Source organism: Bufo bufo, chromosome 1 (genome assembly GCF_905171765.1).
Source record: "Bufo bufo chromosome 1, aBufBuf1.1, whole genome shotgun sequence".
In the NCBI taxonomy this organism is placed as follows: domain Eukaryota; kingdom Metazoa; phylum Chordata; class Amphibia; order Anura; family Bufonidae; genus Bufo; species Bufo bufo.
In genome coordinates, this window is record NC_053389.1 from 217,674,196 (window position 1) to 217,698,381 (window position 24,186).

The following is a 24,186-nucleotide window of genomic DNA, read 5'->3' on the forward strand; positions in this document are numbered from 1 at the left end:
TGCATCCGTAAAAATCATGCGGACATCTGAATGGAGCTTTACAGGGGGTTGATCAATGACAGGGGTGTAATCAATGACAGGGGGGTGATCAGGGAGTCTATATGGGGTGATCAGGGGCTAATAAGGGGTTAATAAGTGACGGGGGGGGGTGTAGTGTAGTGTAGTGGTGCTTGGTGGGACTTTACTGAGCTACCTGTGTCCTCTGGTGGTCGATCCAAACAAAGGGGACCACCAGAGGACCAGGTAGCAGGTATATTAGACGCTGTTATCAAAACAGCGTCTAATATACCTGTTAGGGGTTAAAAAAAACACATCTCCAGCCTGCCAGCGAACGATCGCCGCTGGCAGGCTGGAGATCAACTCTCTTACCTTCCGTTCCTGTGAGCGCGCGCGCCTGTGTGCGCGCGTTCACAGGAAATCCCGGCTCACGCGAGATGACGCGTATATGCGTCGCTGAGCGCAGGGCTGCCACCTCCGGAACGCGAATCTGCGTACAGCGGTCCGGAGGTGGTTAATGCTAATCTCCTCATGAATTTTCGTATCCCTATGAACGTCTCAAATTTATTTTAAAATGTTGTCGGCGCAAACTTTAAAACATAATATTTTTAGTTCTCCTTGAGTGTATACAGTCAGGTTCATAAATATTGGGACATCGACACAATTCTAACATTTTTGGCTCTATACACCACCACAATGGATTTGAAATGAAACAAACAATTTGAGAGTATTTACATCCAAATCAGGTGAAAGGTGTAGGAATTACAACAGTTTGCATATGTGCCTCCCATTTGTTAAGGGACCAAAAGTAATGGGACAGAATAATAATCATAAATCAAACTTTCACTTTTTAATAGTTGGTTGCAAATCCTTTGCAGTCAATTACAGCCTGAAGTCTGGAACGCATAGACATCACCAGACGCTGGGTTTCATCCCTGGTGATGCTCTGCCAGGCCTCTACTGCAACTGTCTTCAGTTCCTGCTTGTTCTTGGGGCATTTTCCCTTCAGTTTTATCTTCAGCAAGTGAAATGCATGCTCAATCGGATTCAGGTCAGGTGATTGACTTGGCCATTGCATAACATTCCACTTCTTTCCCTCTAAAAACTCTTTGGTTGTTTTTGCAGTATGCTTTGGGTCATTGTCCATCTGCACTGTGAAGCGCCGTCCAATGAGTTCTGAAGCATTTGGCTGAATATGAGCAGATAATATTGCCCGAAACACTTCAGAATTCATCCTGCTTCTTTTGTCAGCAGTCGCATCATCAAAAAATACAAGAGAACCAGTTCCATTGGCAGCCATACATGCCCACGCCATGACACTACCACCACCATGCTTCACTGATGAGGTGGTATGCTTAGGATCATGAGCAGTTCCTTTCCTTCTCCATACTCTTCTCATCACATTGGTACAGGTTGATCTTGGTCTCATCTGTCCATAGGATGTTGTTCCAGAACTGTGAAGGCTTTTTTAGATGTCGTTCGGCAAACTCTAATCTGACCTTACTGTTGTTGAGGCTCACCAATGGTTTACATCTTGTGGTGAACCCTCTGTATTCACTCTGGTGAAGTCTTCTCTTGATTGCTGACTTTGACACACATACACCTACCCCATGGAGAGTGTTCTTGATCTGGCCAACTGTTGTGAAGGGCGTTTTCTTCACCAGGCAAAGAATTCTTCGGTCATCCACCAGAGTTGTTTTCCGTGGTCTTCCGGGTCTTTTGGTATTGCTGAGCTCACCGATGCGTTCCTTCTTTTTAAGGATGTTCCAAACAGTTGTTTTGGCCATGCCTAATGCTTTTACTATCTCTCTGATGGGTTTGTTGTGTTTTTTCAGCCTAATGATGGCTTGCTTCACTGATAGTGACAGCTATTTAGATCTCATCTTGAGAGTTGACAGCAACAGATACCAAATGCAAATAGCAAACTTGAAATGAACTCTGGACCTTTTATCTGCTCATTGTAATTGGGATAATGAGGGAATAACACACACCTGGCCACGGAACAGCTAAGAAGACAATTGTCCCATTACTTTTGTTCCCTAACAAGTGGGAGGCACATATGCAAACTGTTGTAATTCCTACACCGTACACCTGATTTGGATGTAAATACCCTCAAATTAAGGCTACTTTCACACTAGCGTTCGGGGCTCCGCTTGTGAGCTCCGTTTGAAGGGGCTCACAAGCGGCCCCGAACGGATCCGTCCAGCCCTAATGCATTCTGAGTGGATGCGGATCCGCTCAGAATGCATCAGTTTGGCACCGTTTGTCCTCCGCTCAGCAGGCGGACCCCTGAACGCAGCTTGCAGTGTTCGGGTGTCCGCCTGGCCGTGCGGAGGCAAACGGATCCGTCCAGACTTACAATGTAAGTCAATGGGGACGGATCCGTTTGAAGTTGACACAATATGGCTCAATTTTCAAACGGATCCGTCCCCCATTGACTTTCAATGTAAAGTCAAAACGGATCCGTTTGCATTATCATGAACAAAAAAAAAAAAAAAAAAAAAATTATATATATATATATATATATATATATATATATATATATATATATATATAAATAATTTTTTTTTTTTTTTTTTTTTTTTTTTTTGTTCATGATAATGCAAACGGATCCGTTCTGAACGGATCTAAGCGTTTGCATTATAGGTGCGGATCCGTCTGTGCAGATACCAGACGGATCCGCACCTAACGCAGGTGTGAAAGTAGCCTAAAGCTGACAGTCTGCAGTTAAAGCACATCTTGTTAGTTTTATTTTAAATCCATTGTGGTGGTATATAGAGCCAAAAATGTTAGAATTGTGTCGATGTCCCAATATTTATGGACCTGGCTGTATTTACTCAAATTATAAAAACCTTTTGTCCCGATTGTTTCATTGGTTCATTTGAGGATGACAACTTCTTATTTTTGGCGAGTTTCTACCCCTTCTTCCCCTTTTGAATCTCCTTTCCTTCTGGCCTAAAATAAAATCCTGTTTTACAGTTTTTCTTACCACTACCTCCTTCTTATTCTCCTACATCTCTTTCTTTTTATCTATCCCCATATTTCTATTATTCCTTTCTTGTTTCATCATTATATTGGATGCTGTTTTTTGTACTACATTTTTCTCTTCTTTTTCCTTATTACCATTTTTGGTGTATCATTTTGTAAGCTTTGATGTTGTTGCTGGACTACATCCTCAATACTCTCCTCACTACAATCTGTTATCAAATCGATTACTTTTTTGCACATTAAATCCATCTTTTCTTTTTATTATCATTTCTGAAGTTAGTGGGGTTCTATAGTTTAGGTAGTTATTTTCTTCAGTATGTATAGTGATAATGGATGATATTTCTTCCATATCATTATTCCCACTTTGTATAAATTCATCTAATGTTCGAAATCAATTGGGGATTATGGATTCTTGATGCTCTACTGGATTTTTGGGGAGGCAATCATAATTAAATTTCCTAATTTTCTTCTTCCTTTTGATGTAACCGCCTTATATTTTCTACTATCTGTTTTATACTCATATTCTTTCCATGGTCTTAATTTCTCAAATGTTACCATGATCTCTCTATTTGTTCTCATTAATCTTTCTCTTCTTTTGTTAATACATTTTGTTGCATTCCTTGAAAATTCATTAAACATACGTTCCCATTCATTGTTTACACTTTCACTTTTCTGCGCGTACCGATCCTCTTTTGTATGCTGGTACTTCTATATTAGAGTGGGATAGGGAGCGCTATGTAATTTGTTAAAAATGAGCTTGCTCCGGCCGGTGGCACCGCTCGATGTTAGACTCGCTAGCTCGCGCTCAAATCTGAGCGCTATGTGACGTCACTGAATTAGATTACGGGTATCTAGGAGTGTCAAAAAAGAACCAACGTGTTTCGGATAATAGTTATCCTTCGTCAGGGATGTTTCTCCTAGTAATCCTTAAAGAGGACCGTTCACTATATTAAAAAATCTAAACAAAGTAGACAGACATGGAGAGCGGAGCCAAGGGATCCCCCTGCACTTACTATTATCCCTGGGCGCCGCTCCGTTCGCCCGGTATAGGCTCCGGTATCTTCATATGTTAGGATCCACGCAGTGGAACCTGCCGGCGTCTCTTTCTCCCAGGCTGTAGCGCTGGCCAATCGCATCGCTCAGCTCATAGCCTGAGAGTTTTTTTTAATTAATGTAATTAAAGAGGACCTTTCATGGGTCCAACAAATAGGAACTAAGTAGCAGGTTACATAGAGAGGTGCCCAGGGATCTAAGTGCACTTACTATTATTCCTGGGCGCCGCTGTGGCCACACGGTATTTTCAACATTCAAAGCAAGGACGAGGAGACGCCAGTGTCTCTCCTTCTCCCTGAAAGCAGCAGGGCCGGGAGAGCACAGGAACTGTCGGGTCTTCCACAGACCTCGATCAGCCCTGCTTTGAGGCTGTACAGCACTGTACACTGCTATACAGCCTCTCTGGGGGTGTATTTCCCCTGTAACTGGGGCTACTATGTCAGCCCTAGTTACAGGAGAAATCAATAGTGAAAAAAGTAATAAAATAAAAAAAAATGAAAATATAAAAAAAATTGACATATTTGGTATTGCCATGTCCGTAACAACCGGCTCTATAAATATCACACGATCCACCCCGTCCGATAAACACCATAAAAAAAAAATACATTTTTAAAATCAAAGTGTCAAAAAAAAAAGCTATTTTTGTCACCTTAAATCACAAAAAGTGCAACTCCAAGTAATCAAAAAGGCGTATGTCCCACAAAATGGTACCCATAACACCCATCACAACACAAAAAATGAGCCCCTAATATAGAGCAATTAAAAATGATCCGTACCCCAAAATAATCGGTCAAAAAAAAACTATAGCTCTCAGAACATGGAGACATTAACACACCTTTTTTGTTTCAAAAATGCTATTATTGTATTAAAGTGAAAAATAAATAAAATCACTAACCCCTCAGGTGAACACCGTAAAAATAAAAAAATAAAAAGTGCCAAAAAAGCAATTTTTTGTCACCCAACATCACATAAAGTGCAACACCAAGCGATCTAAAAGGCGTATGCCCCCCCAAAATAGTAGCAAACAGTCACCTCATTCTGCAAAAAAATGAGACCCTAACTAAGACAATCGGTCAAAAAAATAAATAAATCTATGGCTCTCAGACTATGGAGACACTAAAACATCATTCTTTTTGGTTTCAAAAATGCTATTATTGTTTAAAACTTAAATAAATAAGAAAAAGTATACATATTAGGTATTGCCGTGTCCGGAACGATCTGCTCTATAAAAATGTCACATGACCTAACCTCTCAGGTGAACGCTGTAAAAATAAATAAAAACTGTGCTAAACCTATTTTTTTGTCACCTTGCCCCATAAAGTGTAATAATGAATGATCAAAAAATCATATGTACTCAAAAATGGTACCAATAAAAACGAGCCCCTGCACAAGATGATCGGCAGAAAAAAATTAAAATTAATAAAAAATTTCAAAAATGTTTTATTATGTAAAACTGAAACAAAAAGTAGACATATTTGATATAATTTGTCCTTAACAACCTGCTCTATAAAAATAGCACATGATCTACCCTGTCAGATGAACGTTGTAAAAAATGTTTAAAAAAAACTTGCCAAAACAGACATTTTTTGGTTATCTTTCCTCACAAAAAACGTAATCTAGAGCGATTAAAAATCATCCGTACCCCAAAATAGTACCAATAAAACTGGCACCTTATCCCCTAGTTTCCAAAATGGGTCACTTTTTGGGAGTCTCTACTGTAAGGGGGCATCAGGGGGGCTTCAAATGGGACATGGCATCATGAGGGTTATGATTAAGAACTGAAAAGTTCGAAACATGTTCACCAGCCATGGTGGTGGGTGAGGTACACACTGGATGTATTCATATTATGAACACGAATACAGACGGAGCAACCTTTTTAAATTTTGGATGCTGGAACTCTTTTCTTCCATACGTAATAAATATTAAAGTTTTGTTTGGCTGTTAACCCTAGATTTGTTTAAAAAAAAAAAAAAAAATAGATTAAAATGGAAAATCTGCCAAAAAAGTGAAATTTAGAAATGTCATCTCCATATTCCTTTAATTCTTGCGGAACACCTAAAGGGTTAACAAAGTTTGTCAAATCAGTTTTGAGTAACTTGAGGGGTATAGTTTCTACAATGGGGTCATCTATGGGGGGTTTCCACTATATAAGCCCCACAAAGTGACTTCAGACCTGAACTGGTCCTTAAAAAGTGGGTTTAGGAAATGTTCTTAAATTTTAAAACTTCTAAGCCTTCTAACGTCCTAAAAAAATAAAATGATATTTACAAAATGATGCCAACATAAAGTAGACATATGGGGAATGGAAAGTAACAAATATTTTATAAGGTAATACTTTATTTTAAAAGCAGAGAAATTGAAATTTTGAATTTTTTTTTTTTTTTTTAAATTTGGGATTTTATAAATAAAGGTGAAATATATTGACTCAAATTTACCCCTGTCATGAAGTACAATGTGTCACAAGAAAACAAGCTCAGAATGGCTTGCATAAGTAAAAGTGTTCCAAAGTTATTACCACATAAAGTGACACACGTCAGATTAGCAAAATTAGTCTCTGTCAGGAAAGGGGTAAATGGCCCGGATGTGAAGTGGTTAAGTATCTTTTTGCTGAAGATTTCTGGCACTTTTGCTGCACGCACCGCTCCAGTCTGGTCTAGCTCAGGAGCTGCACTACACTGTCAGTGTGCGAGTGTTAAGGAATGTGGCACATGCTACAGCTATGGCATCTGTCAGCAGGTTTGTACCTATGACACTGGCTGTCCTGTTACATGGGCACTTGGCAGCTGAAGACATCTGTGTTGGTCCCATGTTCATATGTCCCCGCATTGCTGAGATTTTTTTTAAAAATTATATACAAATGAGTCTCTAGGAGCAACGGGGGCGTTCTCATTACACCAAGAGAAGCAGCTCTCTGCAATTGCTGCACCCTCCCCACTGTCTTTGACATGGCCAGGCGTTATGGCGTTTTCACTGCCTGTTCCTGTCAATGAAAGCGGAGAAGGCGCCGCAGAGACAGCTGAGCATCTAGGAGAAACAGCAACGACCCCATTGCTCCTTGAGGGTTATTTGTATATATATATATATATATATAATATTTTTTTTGCAGCAACGTGGCCGCATATGAACATGGGACCAACACGGATGCCAAACGCACATTTAACAGGTCAGTCAGTTTTATAGGTACAAAATCTGCTGACAGATGCCCTTTAAAGGGAACCAGTCCCCATGAAAACGCTGTGTAATCTGCAGGCAGTATGTTATAGATCAGGAGGAGCGGAGCAGATTAATATATAGTTTTGCAGGAAAAGATTCAGTGTAACTTATTTCATTCCCTAAAATTCCTGCTCATTCTGGGCTTTGAAGTCCAGGAGGCAGTCCTATCAGTGATCCTCAGCCTTCCCTCCATGACTGTGTATACAGAGAGAGCTGTCAATCACGGATAGGACCGCCCATTGTATGCATGGTCACATGCTGGAGGTAACTGGGAGTTTGCTCTGAGTCGGACCTTGCGCTCCTGTAATTTGACCACTGGCTCCTGGTATTGCCCATACGGCACAGGTAGGTTTAGCGTTAGGTCCCGAACTACTTGAGAAACCTTGGTGTGGTGCTCGGGCATGTCCTCCACAGTAGGATATGTTGGCTAATCTCTCAATTTTACATCAGTATAAGGGTTTAGTAAGACCACAGAGTGCACCTGTCTTTGTATCATTTATTGTTCTTTTGTTTGATTGTTTATCACATCCAGATATTTGCTATCTTGTGTAGGATGTCTATTGTGTTACTTGTGGTCCGCTACGGGCATCCTCCATTGTATGCAATTTTGTTGGGGCCACAAGCAGCAGACCACAAGTGCAGGATCTGACCGTCCCCCCCCCTCCCCCCCCCGTTATAGATGCGCCACTGCATATGGGGTTGAGCACTTCCTGCTTTTCATCACCACACCAATTTGTAGATTACATATAAGTATGCCCTAGCCTAGTATCTTTATAAGGCCCCATGCACACGACCGTCCCATTTTTTGTGATCCGCAAACCGGAAGCGGCCCATTGTAGAAATGCCTGTTCTTGTCCGCAAAACAGACAAGAATAGGACATGTTCTATTTTTTTTTGCGGGGCCACGGAACGGAGCAACGGATGCGGACAGCACACAGAGGGCTGTCCGCATCTTTTGCGGCCCCATTGAAGTGAATGGGTCCGCATCCGAGCCGCAAAAACGGCGGCTCGGATGCGGACCCAAACAACGGCTGTGTGCATGAGGTTTAAGGCTAGGGTGTTGCAGAGTTTTTGCACGTACTTGGGCTATTTTAGGGGTAATAACACAATACAATAAAGCAGCTGTGGTGCCTCAGCCATATGAGATATAGTCACCTCATAAATGGAATCCATATGTCTTCCCTCGCACAGTTTATTTTAGGATAAAAAAAAAAAAAAAGGCAATGAAATTCATGGGTTTTTCAAGCACTTTTTTGGTCACACATTTTTTTGACATGCAGTTATTTCGAAACACAAAGCGAAGAAGCCCCACGAAACAAAACACACTACAATTTCCTGTTGGCTTAAAGCTAGCAACTTGCCGTGACCAAAAGTGGCAGCAAAAAAAGCTGCTAAAATATGTATGCCAAACAAAACAAAACCCTAAATGTTTTGTTTTTTGTTACTGCTGACCTATCTGAGACGGCTCGCAGTTGCTCCGCGGTCTTCTCTCAGCAAGCCAAGCTCAGCGTCGTACATTCGCACTCAGCTACATTCACTTTTATGGGGCAGAGCTGCTCCTTAGCCCTGCGACCAATGTACATGACGTCACTGGCATAGGAAAAGCTCTGAGATTGGGAGCACCAGTGCCTTCTCCAACAGCTGATCGGCGGGGGTCTGATACTGGTGACCTGTCTTAGAGTACGTCCACATGATCACTACCATGGCAGCCAGGACGCTACTGAAGCCTTGGCTGCCATGTTCAGTTCCCTGCTGCTGTGTGCACAAAGCACAGGGCAGCAGGGAGATGTGTGAGACCCTATTCACCCTGATAGAGCTCTATCAGGGTGAATAGCACAAGGGATGAAAAGATCCAGGTTCTAGTCCCTAAGGGAAGAAATGGTTATTAATTAAAAAGTTTTTTTTTAAAACCACCAAAATACTAAAAGGTTTTTTTCTCCCTGGCTCTGAGCTCTGTGCTGTGATTGGACAGCGCTGCTGTCAGGGAGAAGGACAGACACAGGCGTCTCCTCCTCCTTGCTCTGAATGTTGAAAATACCGGGGGCCACAGCGGGTGAACGGAGAAGCGCCCAGGAATAATAGTAAGTGCACTTAGATCCCTGGGCGCCGCTCTATGCAGCCTGCTACTAAGTTCATATTCTTTGGACCCATGAAAGGTCCTCTTTAATTACATTCATTGGGGGTGCAGTGCGCCCCCCAAAGCCTCGCCCCCCATTATCACTTGCCACAAGTCGTCCCCCCCCCCATTGTTATATGGTGGCCACAGGGTCCCATCCCCTCCAGTGGTGGCAGTGGCAGATTACACTGCTGGGGCTCAGATCGTTACCATGGCAGCCAGGACGCTACTGAAGCCTTGGCTGCCATGTTCAGCTCCCTGCTGCTGTGTGCACAGAGCACAGGGCAGCAGGGAGATGTGCGAGATCCTATTCACCCTGATAGAGCTCTATCAGGGTGATCAGCACAAGGGATGAAAAGATCCAGGTTCTAGTCCCTAAGGGGGACGCATAACAGTGCGTCTTCCACGGGTCCCCCCCATAACAGTGCGTCTTCCACGGGTCCCCCCCATAACAGTGCGTCTTCCACAGATCCTCCCATAACAGTGCGTCTTCCACAGACCACCATTAGTTCAAAAGCACACCTTTTGGTTCAAAATATTTTTTTCTTATTTTCCTCCTCAAAAACCTAGGTGCGTCTCATCATCAGGTGCATCTTATAAAGCGAAAAATACGGTATGTACCATGATATGTACTGGGTCTTTCTGTGGAGCAAGATGTAGTTTTTGTTAACATCTTGGGGTATGTATGACTTTTTGATCACTTTGTATTCATTTATTAAATTGAACAAAAGGCGATTTCGATATTTAGATTTTTTTTTTGTTACAGACATATAGAAAAGTAGTTATTTAATATTAATAGTCACGGTTATCTTATATTTTCAAAAAACGTTTCTTTACCCTCCTTTCTGGTCCTCCTGGGGGACTTGAACATATGATCATTAGATTGCTTATACTATAGACCGCAATCAAATAGTATTGCATGACCAAGAGAGCTGCCGGTCTGCGCCGTCTTAACGCTATACATAAGGTACTACAGTAATTGTGGACCCATTCGGATTGAATGTACTTAACAGCTGCGGGGCCCGGTGTATTAGAGTAGACTCGCTGCATCGGGCCCCGCCATGAGTGTCTCCGCCTCCTCCCTCTACACTGATGCATCTGATGGGGGATCTGTAGATGACATAAGCGTCATCCACGGGTCTCCCCCATAACAGTGCGTCATCCACGGGTCTCCCCCATAACAGTGCGTCATCCACGGGTCCCCCCCATAACAGTGTGCGTCATCCACGGGTCCCCCCCCATAACAGTGCGTCTTCCACGGGTCCCCCCCCATAACAGTGCGTCTTCCACGGGTCCCCCCCCATAACAGTGCGTCTTCCACGGGTCCCCCCCCCCCATAACAGTGCGTCTTCCACGGGTCCCCCCCCCCCCCCATAACAGTGCGTCTTCCACGGGTCCCCCCCCCCCCATAACAGTGCGTCTTCCACGGGTCCCCCCCCCCCATAACAGTGCGTCTTCCACGGGTCCCCCCCCATAACAGTGCGTCTTCCACGGGTCCCCCCCCCCCATAACAGTGCGTCTTCCACGGGTCCCCCTCCCCCATAACAGTGCGTCTTCCACGGGTCCCCCCCATAACAGTGCGTCTTCCACGGGTCCCCCCATAACAGTGTGTCTTCCACGGGTCTCCCCCATAACAGTGCGTCATCCACAGACCACCATTAGTTCAAAACCTACCAAAAGCACACCTTTTGGTTTAAAATATTTTTTTCTTATTTTCCTCCTCAAAAACCTAGGTGCGTCTCATCATCAGGTGCATCTTATAAAGCGAAAAATACGGTATGTACCATGATATGTACTGGGTCTTTCTGTGGAGCAAGATGTAGTTTTTGTTAACATCTTGGGGTATGTATGACTTTTTGATCACTTTGTATTCATTTATTAAATTGAACAAAAGGCGATTTCGATATTTAGATTTTTTTTTTGTTACAGACATATAGAAAAGTAGTTATTTAATATTAATAGTTACGGTTATCTTATATTTTCAAAAAACGTTTCTTTACCCTCATTTCTGGTCCTCCTGGGGGACTTGAACATGTGATCATTAGATTGCTTATACTATAGACCGCAATCAAATAGTATTGCAGTCTATGGTAAAATCACAACACTCCTATTACACTATTATGGCAGGATTGGAAGCCCTCAGGTTACTATAGCAACCAAATGGTCCTGCAATCTCATTGCAGAAGAGTGTTCAGTCACCACGGGGAACACCCTCCCTCTGAATGATGCGGCGATTGCAACCGACCACAGTATCCAAGGTTGCCACCTGGCTGGTCAACCATCTGCCTAGCCATTATTACCAGCAGGAGGCTGGTGGCAGTATTTAATTTGCACCAGCTACATTATGTGATGGTATTTTTCAGCAGCCAAGAAGGTATGAGATACCCAATTGCTTCTAACTTCTATATCTCAGGGTGTATAGCAGCTAAAGATATATGCTAGGTCTTTTAAAGCTAATAACATATGCTTTAAAACAATACCAGGATCACAGTGCTAGTCGCAATACAGCTGAAAATAACCTTTTCAGCTTTAAAATAAGACCTAGCTCATATCTCTAGATATCTAAGATATTCCAGGTTGAAGCAGCCCACCCCTCCACTAAACCAGCCTGCATAGAGTTGGGGGGTGGTTTGCAGTGGGGAACACAAATTCTCCCTATGTAACTGTACGATCAGGTGGGGGGGGGGGGGGGGGGTCAGGCTGGGTCCCTGTTGGTATTTTTATTTTATTTTTTTTGACTTGATGGACCCCACCGAGACAATGGGATCCAGTTTCTACTAGAAACAGAAATCTCAGAAAAACCTTTTAAGCCATGCCCCCCAAAAAACATCTTTTTATCCATGCAAACGTGGCTGGTATTTTTTGTTGGGGAAGGTGGTGAACCTAACAGCATAGGAGGGATTAAATGTCCATGATCAGAGTTGTCTCTGATCATGAAGGCTGTCTGCGAATTGCAACTGTGCCTGAGCAAGCGTCATCGTCAAAGCCTCGACATCTGGTACACATGTATAGCAGATGTCACCAAGGGGTTAAATCGCAGCATGTCAATTTCCACTGCAGATTTCTCCTTTTGCAACGCATAGCTTGAAATCTGCGGCACAATGTGTCCCATATAGCTATACACTTATGGCAGTTTCAGATGAGCGTGTTCAGTCCAGGAAAACACTCTCCATGTGATAGCTTCATTTACTGAGCGTAACACTGCTCCTTTGACCCGAACTCGCAGCAACATAATGATTTTGGTTGATATGAATTCCTGCCTGTCTAATGAACTGTTCTCACATAATGCCGTAAGTACAGTAGAGAAGACCTGTGGTCAGGAAGTCATTATGTTACTGAGAGTTCGCTCAGAGGAGCAATATTCAGTCCAGAGAATGCAGCCGTCACAGAGATAGTGTTTACCGGACTGGTTTCCAAACAGAAGGGGTCATTTATGTTTTTATGGTCTTTTTACCACCATTTACTCCAGAAGATGCATCTAATTTTTGACAAGACGCACATGGCGTAATAAATTAGGTGCGTCTTTATAGTCTTTGCACCTGCCAGAAAAACAATGGCAGTTCTTGGTTGGCTTTTTCGCCTTTTTCCAAGTGTAAAATCAGTAAATTTGCCACGCCCCAAATCAGCCCTCGACACTATGTGTCAAATGCTTGCAAATATTGACGCATGGGCGTTTAGAAAGATGCAAAAAAAAGGGACCGTGCAACAATTTTACACAAAAAATAAAAAATAATGGGGTAAAACTTAAATGACCCCCATAGTGTTTCATCTCAGCCACAGTCTGGGGGGAGAATCACACACAGCAAAATACACACTCCAAATATCTCAAACCCCATGTGTAATCCTGACGTGAACCTCACGTCGCATATTGTAGCAGATTTATTAATCCTGTCCAATTTGCAAAACAATATTGGTTCAAAGGGGTTGTCCCATTAAGAAAACTTATCCCCAGGATAGGTGGCCGTCCAACAGATGGGGCCCCTTCTGATCACAGAAACAGGGGCCTGTGCTCTCCTCTTTGAATGGAGTGGCAGTCACGCATGCACGCTGACGCTCTATAGGACTGTCAGAGACAGCTTGTATCCCTGCAGTCATATAATTGAATGTACCGGCGAACCTGCATGCGTGTCTGCCGCTCCACTCAAACAGGGAGCATGGCCCCCCATTCTCATGATCGGAGGGGCCCCATCAGTCAGGCTCCCACCTTTCAGACACTTATCCCCTACCCTGTGGGTACAGGATAACATGTCATGGCACAACCCCTTTAAGTTGGTGCTTCGCAAGCCACAACCTTACATATTACACCACCCCACTGTCTAAAAGTGCAGAAAGTGTCTAAACCACATAATAAACATGGTCCAAAGCATGAATGGTAATCTTTGTGGGACAAATGAAGCCTTTTAGCTTAGTAAATCCACCCCATTGTCTCTAGTAAACACAGTGAAAATGGAAAGATAATGTGCCGCCCCACAGAGAGTTACCGCATACAGTAGCCAACACAGACAGGTAACACACAGCAACAAACCTGCACAGTCACAGCCATATAATACACAGCCAGCAGCCCACCTGGACAGGTACTACACAGCCAGCAGCCCACCTGGACAGGTACTACACGGCCAGCAGCCCACCTGGACAGGTACTACACGGCCAGCAGCCCACCTGGACAGGTACTACACGGCCAGCAGCCCACCTGGACAGGTACTACACAGCCAGCAGCCCACCTGGACAGGTAGAAGAGAGGCAGGAGGACAGACAATGCATAGCAATACAATTACACCCAGCAAGCATTCTGGATGGACTAGTGACACAACACAGAAAGATGAAGGCAATCACTCGGCAGACGACACTGGTGCAGCCAGCAGCTACACAACATAGGGAATGTTTACATGATAGAAACAGCAAAATCAGGTAAAGATGACAAATATCCAAGACAGGGACATGGCGGAGATTGCATTACCAAGACAAGAACAAAAATGAGCAAATTCTACTTACAGAAAAGCTGGACCTGAGGCTGAGCGCACAGCGATGCTACCTGTTCCTGGGAGCTGCAATTAATCATTAATACAGAGCAGGAGTCGGGGGTGGGGAGAAGTCAGCAGAGGAGAGCAGATTAACCTATTGCTGACTGCACTTCCTGATCACAAACGCCACACTCCCTGAATACTATCATGACCACCACTATGACATTCCCTGGTCATCATCCTCTCCAGTCCGCACCATTACACTCCCTGAACCGAATCACACTCTCTGATCACCACAATTAGGCCTCTTGCACATTAATGTTTTTTTTTCCGTTTGCGAGCCGTTCTTTGCGGTCCTTATACGGAGCCATTCATTTCAATGGTTCCGCCAAAAGAACGGTATGTACTACATATGCATTCTGTTTCCGTATTTCCGTTTCGTTGAAAGATAGAATATGTCCTATTATTGCCCACAAACCACGTTCCGTGGTTCCCTTCAAGTCAATAAGTCAGCAAAAAAAAATGAAAACATACGGAAATGCATCCGTATGTCTTCCGTATCCGTTTTTGCGGAACCATCTATTGAAAATTTCATGCCCAGCCCAATTTTTTCTATGTAATTACTGTATACTGTATATGGGTACTTTCACACTTGCAGCAGAGGATTCCGGCAGGCAGTTCCGTCACCAGAACTGCCTGCTTGATCCGGCAAAACGTATGCAAACTGATGGCATTTGTCAGACGGATCCGGATGTGGATCTGTCTGACAAATGCATTGAAATGCTGGATCCGTCTCTCCGGTGTCATCTGGAAAAACTGATCCGGTATACATTTCTTTCAGTTTGCAACCGAATCCGTTTTGCCGGAACACAATGCCGGATCCGGCACTAATACACTTCAATGTAAATTAATGCCGGATACGGCATTCTGGCAAGTGTTCAGTCTTTTTGGCCGGAGATAAAACCGAGGCATGCTGCGGTATTATCTCTGTCCTGAACAGTCAAAAAGACTGAACTGAAGACATCCTGATGCATCCTTGAACGGATTACTCTCCATTCAGAATGCATTAGGCCCCTTTCACACGGGCGAGTATTCCGCGCGGATGCAATGCGTGAGGTGAACGCATTGCACCCGCACTGAATCCCGACCCATTAATTTCTATGGGGCTGTTCACATGAGCGGTGATTTTCACGCATCACTTATGCGTTGCGTGAAAATCGCAGCATGCTCCTCTTTGTGCGTTTTTAACGTAACGCAAGCCCCATAGAAATTAATGGGGTTGCGTGAAAATCGCAAGCATCCGCAAGCAAGTGCGGATGCGGTGCGATTTTCACGCACGGTTGCTAGGAGAAGATCGGGATGGAGACCCGATCATTATTATTTTCCCTTATAACATGGTTATAAGGGAAAATAATATCATTCTGAATACAGAATGCATAGTAAAATAGGGCTGGAGGGGTTAAAGAAGAAAAAAAATTTAAAAATTAACTCACCTTAGTCCACTTGATCGCGCAGCTCGGCTTTTCGTCTGTCTCCTTTGCTGAACAGGACCTGTGGTGACGTCACTCCAGTCATCACATGGTCCATCACATGATGTTTTACCATGGTGATGGATCATGTGATGACCGGAGTGACGTCACCACAGGTCCTGTTCAGCAAAGAAGACAGAAGAGATGCCGGGCTGCGCGATCAAGTGGACTAAGGTGAGTTAAATTATTTTTTTTAACCCCTCCAGTGCTATTTTACTTTACATTCTGTATTCAGAATGCTATTATTTTCCCTTATAACCATGTTATAAGGGAAAATAATACAATCTACACAACACCGATCCCAAGCCCGAACTTCAGTGAAGAGGTTCGGGTTTGGGTACCAAACACGCGCGATTTTTCTCACACGAGTGCAAAACGCATTACAATGTTTTGCACTCGCGCGGAAAAATCGCGAGTGTTCACGCAACGCACCCGCACATTTTCCCGCAACACCCATGTGAAAAAGGCCTTAGGATAAAACTGATCAGTTCTTTTCCGGTATTGAGCTCATGTGACGGAACTCAGTGCCGGAAAAGAATAACGCTAGTGTGAAAGTACCCTTAGCCATACGGAAAAACAGAACGGAAAAACGGAACAGAAACACAGATCTGTGAAAAACGGACCTCAAAACACTGAAAGGCCCCTTTCACACGGGCGAGTATTCCGCGCGGATGCGATGCGTGAGGTGAACGCATTGCACCCGCACTGAATACCGACCCATTCATTTCTATGGGGCTGTTCACATAAGCGGTGATTTTCACGCATCACTTGTGCGTTGCGTGAAAATCACAGCATGCTCTATATTCTGCGTTTTTCACGCAACGCAGACCCCATAGAAGTGAATGGGGTTGCGTGAAAATCGCAAGCATCCGCAAGCAAGTGCGGATGCGGTGCGATTTTCACGCACGGTTGCTAGGAGACGATCGGGAGGGAGACCCGATCATTATTATTTTCCCTTATAACATGGTTATAAGGGAAAATAATAGTATTCTGAATACAGAATGCATAGTAAAACAGCGCTGGAGGGGTTAAAAAGAAAATTAAAAATAATTTAACTCACCTTAGTCCACTTAATGGCGTAGCCGGCATCTCCTTCTGTCTCCTTTGTTGAATAGGACCTGTGGTGAGCATTAATTACAGGAACAGGACCTTTGATGACGTCACTCCGGTCATCACATGGTACGTCACATGATCTTTTACCATGGTGATGGATCATGTGATGACCGGAGTGATGTCACCAAAGGTCCTTTACCTGTAATTAATGCTCACCACAGGTCCTGTTCAACAAAGGGGACAGAAGGAGATGCCAGGCTACGCGATCAAGTGGACTAAGGTGAGTTAAATTATTTTTATTTTTTTTAACCCCTCCAGCGCTGTTTTACTATGCATTCTGTATTCAGAATGCTATTATTTTCCCTTATAACCATGTTATAAGGGAAAATAATACAATCTACACAACACCGATCCCAAGCCCGAACTTCTGTGAAGAAGTTCGGGTTTGGGTACCAAACACGCACGATTTTTCTCACGCGAGTGCAAAACGCATTACAATGTTTTGCACTCGCGTGGAAAAATCGCGGGTGTTCCCGCAACGCACCCGCACATTTTCCCGCAACGCCCGTGTGAACCCAGCCAAAAAGCCATACGGTGGTGTGAAAGAGGTCTTAGGCCTCTTTCACACGAACTATACGGATTAGGTCCGGATGCAATCAGGGTGCGTTCAGTGAAACTCGCACCATTTTGCAAGCAAGTTCAGTCAGTTTTGTCTGCGATTGCGTTCAGTTTTTTCCACACAGGTGCAATGCGTTTTGATGCATTTTTCATGCGCGTGATAAAATACTGAAGGTTCACAAACAACATCTCCTAGCAACCATCAGTGAAAAATGGATTGCATCTGCACTTGCTTCCTGATTACAATGCGTTTTTTCACTGAAGCCCCTTTCACTTCTATGGGGCCAGGGCTGCGTGAAAAACACAGAAAATAGAACATGCTGCGTTTTTAACGCAACGCAGAACTGATGCGTAAAAAAAAACGCCCATGTACAAAGACCCATTGAAATGAATGGGTCAGGATTCAGTGCAGGTGCTATGTTTGTGACTTTTTCAATGCCACTTGCGACACTTTTTGTCGCAAGTGTTTTTTCTCTGCCACCCTTGCCACTTTCCGGAAAAGAAGAGAGCGTGGCAATGAAGAGGCAGGGCCAGCACCCCCAATATCTTTATATTTTTTTCTGACGTTTTTTTATCACCAAATTCACGTTTAGGCACCCAGTCTGCGCCTTGTCATAAACAAGGCACATATCATAGACCAGCGTAAAATGCTGCTGTGATAAACGTCCCCCATTCATTACAGGGGGGAAGCTACAGTACAAAAGGGCTTGTCCAGAGGTAAAAAAATCATGGTTACTTTCTTCCAAAAAATAGCTCCACACCTGTCCACCGGTTGTGTGTGGTTTTGCAGCTCAGCCCAGTTCCTTTCAATGGAGCTGCACTACAATACCAGACATTATCTGTAGTGACGTGTTATATATTATTTTTTTGGGAAGGAAGCAGCCATGTTTTTCTACTCCAGGTCTGCAAAAAAAAAACAGATGGCATACGGATGTCATCAATTTCTTTTGGGGGGGGAGGGATCCGCAATTTGCGGACCGCAAAACACATACGGTCATGTGCATGTAGCCTTAGACTGCAGGTCGAGCATGCGTACTGCTGCTCTAGTCTTCTCTATGGAAGTTCTGGAAATAGCCAAGTGCCATCTCCTTAAAGAGGACCTTTCATCAGAATCAGCTCTTAGCATGGCTAAGAGCTGAGCACTGCGATTGGCCAGCGCTACAGCATAGGAGAAGGAGACGCCGGCAGGCTCAAATGGGTGGAGCCTAACTATGACTTTACCAGAGGCTATCACCGGAGAACAGAGCGGCGCCCGGGGATAATATTAAGTGCAGGGGGGTCCCTGGGCGCCGCTCTCCATGTATGTATATTCAGTTACTTGATTCTGATGAAAGGTCCTCTTTAAATCCCATAAAGATGAATGCAATGGAGTATGGGTCGGTTCTCGTGATCGGTGGGGACCCTCACCATTATAATAGTTCTCCCCGATCCAGTAGATAGGGGAGAACTTGCTACAATCAAAATACCCCTGTAAAGCTTTGAATCTTTACACTGCGTGCAGAATTATTCGGCAAATGAGTATTTTGACCACATCATCCTCTTTATGCATGTTGTCTTACTCCAAGCTGTATAGGCTCGAAAGCCTACTACTAATTAAGCATATTAGGTGATGTGCATCTCTGTAATGAGAAGGGGTGTGGTCTAATGACATCAACACCCTATATTAGGTGTGCATAATTATTAGGTAACTTCCTTTCCTTTGGCAAAATGGGTCAAAAGAAGGACTTGACAGGCTTAGAAAAGTCAAAAATAGTGAGATATCTTGCAGAGGGATGCAGCACTCTTAAAATTGCAAAGCTTCTGAAGCGTGATCATCGAACAATCAAGCGTTTCATTCAAAATAGTCAACAGGGTCGCAAGAAGCGTGTGGAAAAACCAAGGCGCAAAATAATTGCCCATGAACTGAGAAAAGTCAAGCGTGCAGCTGCCAAGATGCCACTTGCCACCAGTTTGGCCATATTTCAGAGCTGCAACAATCACTGGAGTGCCCAAAAGCACAAGGTGTGCAATACTCAGAGACATGGCCAAGGTAAGAAAGGCTGAAAGACGACCACCACTGAACAAGACACACAAGCTGAAATGTCAAGACTGGGCCAAGAAATATCTCAAGACTGATTTTTCTAAGGTTTTATGGACTGATGAAATGAGAGTGAGTCTTGATGGGCCAGATGGATGGGCCCGTGGCTGGATTGGTAAAGGGCAGAGAGCTCCAGTCCGACTCAGACGCCAGCAAGGTGGAGGTGGAGTACTGGTTTGGGCTGGTATCATCAAAGATGAGCTTGTGGGGCCTTTTCGGGTTGAGGATGGAGTCAAGCAGAACTCCCAGTCCTACTGCCAGTTTCTGGAAGACACCTTCTTCAAGCAGTGGTACAGGAAGAAGTCTGCATCCTTCAAGAAAAACATGATTTTCATGCAGGACAATGCTCCATCACACGCGTCCAAGTACTCCACAGCGTGGCTGGCAAGAAAGGGTATAAAAGAAGAAAATCTAATGACATGGCCTCCTTGTTCACCTGATCTGAACCCCATTGAGAACCTGTGGTCCATCATCAAATGTAAGATTTACAAGGAGGGAAAACAGTACACCTCTCTGAACAGTGTCTGGGAGGCTGTGGTTGCTGCTGCACGCAATGTTGATGGTGAACAGATCAAAACACTGACAGAATCCATGGATGGCAGGCTTTTGAGTGTCCTTGCAAAGAAAGGTGGCTATATTGGTCACTGATTTGTTTTTGAATGTCAGAAATGTATATTTGTGAATGTTGAGATGTTATATTGGTTTCACTGGTAAAAATAAATAATTGAAATGGGTATATATTTGTTTTTTGTTAAGTTGCCTAATAATTATGCACAGTAATAGTCACCTGTACACACAGATATCCCCCTAAAATAGCTAAAACTAAAAACAAACTAAAAACTACTTCCAAAAATATTCAGCTTTGATATTAATGGGTTTTTTGGGTTCATTGAGAACATGGTTGTTGTTCAATAATAAAATTAATCCTCAAACTTGCCTACAACTTGCCTAATAATTCTGCACTCCCTGTAAAGCGTTTTTCTGAGACTTTTATAACTGATGACCTATCCTCTGAATAGGTCGTCAGTATCTGATCAGTGGGGGTCTGAAAACCGAGACATCCGGCAATCAACTGTTTGAGGCGGCACCGTGTCGTACATTGTATAGCGGCTGTGCTTGGTAACCCACTCGGCTACATTCACTTCTATGGGGCTGAGCTGCGACTAGGCCATGTGACCGATGAACATAACATCACATGGCCTAGGAAAAGCTGGAGAAGGCTGCGGCACTACTGTGAGCAGCCCTGCCACATCTGCCAATGGTCCAGGGTGTTGTACCTCCACCGATCAGATACTGATGACCTATCCAGAGGACCAGCCATCAATATGAAAGTCTTGGAAAACCTCTTGAAGTGGTTGTGTCACTTCAGAAAATGGCATTTATCATGTAGAGAAAGTTAAAGGGGTTATCCAATACTATAAAAATGTCTCCCATATGCGGGGCCCCTCAGTGAATATACTTACCTCAGGCCACTCCTGGTTCCCGCACCGCCGCTGCTGCTTCTCCCCGTGCGCGGATGAAAACATCCGGAGTCGGGGAGAGGGGTAGCAGCCAATGGCAGATGGGGACGGGGACAAGCCTCCCTAGCATCGAGACTGCATTTTTCACGGCCCCATTGAAATGAATGCTGCAAAAAATGCGGATCAGATGTGGACCAAAAATACGGTCATGTGCATGAGGCCTAAGGCCCCTTTCACAAGAGCGTGACGGATTAGGTCCGGATGCGTTCAATGAAAACTGCGCGATTTTGCAAGCAAATTCAGTCAGTTTTGTCTGCGATTGCGTTCAGTTTTTTCCGCACGGCTGCAATGCGTTTTTAATGCGTTTTGCACACGCGTGATAAAAAACTGAAGGTTTACAAACAACATCTCAACAACAACCATCCGTGAAAACGCAGCCCCATTCACTTCTATGGGGCCGGGCTGAAAAACGCAGAATATAGAGCATGCTGCAATTTTCACGCAACGCACAAGTGATGCGTGAAAAACAACGCTCATGTACACAGATCCATTGAAATTAATGGGTCCGAATTCAGTGCAGGCGCAATGCGCTCGCATCACGCATTGCACCAGAGCGGAAAACTCGCTCGTGTGAAAGGGGCCTAAGACTGCAGCACCACTTGATCACAAAAACAGATGGGCCAGCAACTACCACTCGCATTCTCCTCACCATACCTTAAAAAGTGATTTTGCCCAAATAAAAAAATCTTGATAATTTTCAGTTTAAAAGGGTCACTATTGGCTGCTGCGCCATCAAACTGGAAGCACAGGACCTGTGAGCCAGGGTCGGGAAGCAGGTAAGTATGCAGAGGGGAAGGGGGGTTGCCAAACCCTCCCCCCAGACAAGCACAACACCTTTAGGGCTCATGCACACAAACATAGGGGCTTTGTGCCCATGCTGTGGACTGCAATTAGCGGTCCGCAATGCAAATGCATGGGCCATGTGTACTCTGGGCTGCGGACCCACTGACTTGACTGGCTCCATGATCCACAAGATATGGGAAAAGATAGGAAATGTCTTATCTTCTGAAGTGCAGAGGCATGTACCTGAAATCCCATGGAAGCACTTCGTAGTGTTTCTCTGGGCTTCTGATCCGCAAAAGATAGGACATGTCCTATCTTTTGCCGAATCTTGCAGATCGCGGACCTAGTCATGTCAATAGGTCATCTGTAGCACAGAGCCCTTACTTTCATGTGCGCTTAAGGATGATTATTGATTTTTCTGGCAATAACATTTTTATTTTTCTGTTGCTGTAGCTACGAGAGGACTTGTTTTTTGCAGGACAAATTGTATTTTAGCAACACAATTTTGGGGTACATATACGGTAACACATGGATTAACTTTTATTATTTTTTGGGTGGTGGTAATGGAAAAAAAGGTTATTCCTCCATTTTTTTTTTTTTTTTACTTTAAATTTACAAGTTTAAGGCCCCTTTCACACGAGCGAGTTTTCCACGTGGGTGCAATGCGTGACGTGAACGCATAGCACCCGCACTGAATCCTGACCCATTCATTTCAATGGGTCTGTGCACATGAGCGTTGTTTTTCACGCATCAGTTCTGCGTTGCATGAAAATCGCAGCATGTTCTATATTCTGCATTTTTCACGCAGCCCTGGCCCCATAGAAGCGAATGGGGCTGCGTTTTTCACTGATGGTTGCTAAGAGATGTTGTTTGTAAACCTTCAGTTTTTTATCACGCGCATGAAAAACGCATCAAAACGCATTGCACCCGCGCGGAAAAAACTGAATAACTGAACGCAACCGCAGACAAAACTGACTGAACTTGCTTGCAAAATAGTGCGAGTTTCACTGAACGCATCCGAACCTAATCCGTCACGCTCGTGTGAAAGAGGCCTTAGGCTGGGTTCACACGAGCGTGTCCGGATTAGTTCCGGATGCGTCCCGGTGTGTTGCGGCAAACCCGCGCGAGTAGAAATGCAATTGCAGTCAGTTTTGACTGCGATTACGTTCCGATGTTCAGTTTTTATCGCGCGGGTGCAATGTGTTTTGCACGCGCGTGATAAAAACCGACTGTGGTACCCAGACCCGAACTTCTTCACAGAAGTTCAGGCTTGGGTTCGGTGTTGTGTAGATGTTATTATTTTCCCTAATAACATGGTTATAAGGGAAAATAATAGCATTCTGAAAACAGAATGCTTAGTAGGTGATCAATTGAGGGTTAAAAAAATAAATAAAAAATTAACTCACCTTCTCCTCTTGTTCGCGTAGTTCTCCCGGTCTTTAGTTCTTTAAAAGATGAACTATGGGCTAAAGGACCTTTGGTGACGTCAGATCACATGCTCTAATCACATGGTCCATCACCGCGGTGATGGAGCATGTGATCTGATGTCACCAAAGGTCCTTTAGCCCATAGTTCATCTTTTAAAGAACTAAAGACCGGGAGAACTACGCGAACAAGAGGAGAAGGTGAGTTAATTTTTATTTATTTTTTTAACCCTCAATTGATCACCTACTAAGCATTCTGTTTTCAGAATGCTATTATTTTCCCTTATAACCATGTTATAAGGGAAAATAATACAGTGAATAGACTGTCACCTAGCAACCATGCGTGAAAATCGCACCGCATCCGCACTTGCTTGCGGATGCTTGCGATTTTCACGCAATCCCATTCACTTCTATGGGGCCTGCGTTGCGTGAAAAACGCAGAATATAGAGCATGCTGAGATTTTCACGCAACGCACAAGTGATGCGTGAAAATCACTGCTCATCTGAACAGCCCCATAGAAATGAATGGGTCAGGATTCAGTGCGGGTGCAATACGTTCAACTACCGCATTGCACCCGCACGGAATACTCGCCCGTGTGAACGCAGCCTAACAGTACGGAATAACTAGAGTGTTACGGTTAGGCCTCTTTCACACGAGCGTGACAGATTAGGTCCGGAAGCGTTCAGGGTGCGTTCAGTGAAACTCGCACCATTTTGCAAGCAAGTTCAGTCAGTTTTGTCTGCGATTGCGTTCAGTTGTTCCCGCGCGGGTGCAATGCATTTTGATGCGTTTTTCACGCGCGTGATAAAAAACTGAAGGTTTACAAACAACATCTCTTAGCAACAATCAGTGA

At 44.1% G+C, this 24,186-nt stretch overlaps 1 protein-coding gene across 2 annotated transcripts in view; it reads right to left on the reverse strand.

Moving 5' to 3' along the window:
* The window catches only part of EPS8 (epidermal growth factor receptor pathway substrate 8), a 145,083-nt gene that overhangs the window by 112,606 nt on the left and 8,291 nt on the right, over window positions 1–24,186 (reverse strand). Inside the window, exon 1 of one of the 2 annotated variants that reach the window (XM_040435194.1) lies at window positions 14,360–14,439. The exons of the other annotated variant lie outside the window; for it this stretch is intronic. The gene's annotated coding sequence lies outside the window, so the exon portion shown is untranslated. Of the gene's footprint in view, window positions 1–14,359; window positions 14,440–24,186 lie in introns of those variants that run through there. 2 annotated transcript variants of the gene reach the window in all.